This window comes from Amphimedon queenslandica, unplaced genomic scaffold (assembly GCF_000090795.2).
Source record: "Amphimedon queenslandica unplaced genomic scaffold, v1.1 AMPQUscaffold_2429_Cont25569, whole genome shotgun sequence".
Lineage (NCBI taxonomy): Eukaryota > Metazoa > Porifera > Demospongiae > Haplosclerida > Niphatidae > Amphimedon > Amphimedon queenslandica.
Window position 1 is genome coordinate 1 of NW_003557236.1, and position 1,295 is coordinate 1,295.

The 1,295-nt window shown below is 36.1% G+C and overlaps 1 long non-coding RNA gene across 1 annotated transcript; it reads right to left on the bottom strand.

The window, feature by feature from the left end:
- Positions 1-33: 33 nt before the first annotated feature.
- LOC109593220 (uncharacterized) lies at positions 34-1,289 on the bottom strand. The gene is made up of 3 exons (XR_002190812.1): positions 911-1,289; positions 706-868; positions 34-90 (listed from the first exon to the last, which is right to left on the bottom strand). It is a non-coding gene; the product is annotated as an uncharacterized LOC109593220 (long non-coding RNA).
- Between the last annotated feature and the right edge of the window lie 6 nt (positions 1,290-1,295).

Below are 1,295 nucleotides of genomic sequence, written 5' to 3' on the forward strand. Positions count from 1 at the left end.
TGGGGGGCAGCCACTTGTGAAAGTCTCTTATAGCTTCAATAATGTCGGCAGGACTACATTGCATTCTCCCGCTATTGACTCAAATTCATTCTATAAGGAACCACAATTATCATTTTATCATAAAAAATACTGTATAGCTAGAAAATTTGGTTGCATAAAATTCTGGGAAGAATTTGGCAAATTGAGCTAAAATTTTAGTTTTTAATTTTTATGGGGCTCTGTAGACTTTAGTATACCTTAGGCCTACTATTATTTGCGTCTACTAATTTTAGCAAAATCAGCAAAAGTCATGTTTAGCGTTACTAATTTTAGCGTTTTAAACCAAATTAACTATAAATAATAACCATTATAATGAATAATAATTATTTTGGCGTCTATTTAATTTAGTAATTTAAAGCTCTCTCGCTAATATAGCTAAATTTAATAGACGCTAAAAATAGTAGGCTTAAGGTAGTATGCAAACTAAAAAAATTTTAAAATGCACAAGGTCAAAATTTGATCAAAATATCCTCAATTCACCCAAATTTTATTGCTTCAGATTTAACTTAATAATGGACACCTCATCAAGAATCGCTTACAAATTCCCAAAGCTAACTTTAATGCATCTCCCACACTGGCCCAAAAATAATGTAAAATTACCACTAAAAATCATTAATTTTTGGTTGCCGATTGCAATTGTAAATAGAAGCCTAAATCTAAACTGACTTTGTTGAGGTCAGCTTTCAATGCAGCAGATACTTGATCTAGGTTCTCTTGGATAAGTCTCTGGAGAGCCTTGAGCTGAGAGAGGGCGTGCTGCTTTTGCTCAAAATCACTCCAAGCCTGGTTTGTCTCTTCTTGCCAATCCAGCACGAATCCTCTTCAAGACCTGTACTGGGTAGCTAAAATAATAGGAGAAATAAAGCTATACCTGAGGAACAGCAGCAACTGGAGTCTCAATTAGTACAGCTTGAGCTTCACAGTCTTCCAGTCTTCACTCATAAATGGTGATAGGTCGATGATGGGTCCAGTCCAAAATCTTAATTATTTTGCTCGAATGCTCAAATTTTATTATTCATTAGCTAGATCTAATGTCACGTGATTGAGTGGGCCGGGCTCGTAATTAATTAATTATTAAAAATAAGAAACAACTGAAGGAGTGGAAAAGAAGGACTGCTGGACTACATTTCATTACAACAAGAAAGACAAAGCAGCTAGAAAGAAAGATGCCACGAAACAGAGGAGGAGGTGGAGGAGGAGAAGCTGGCGGAGGTGACTGGTCCGATACTGGTACATTCGTTCGTAAACCAGCCACT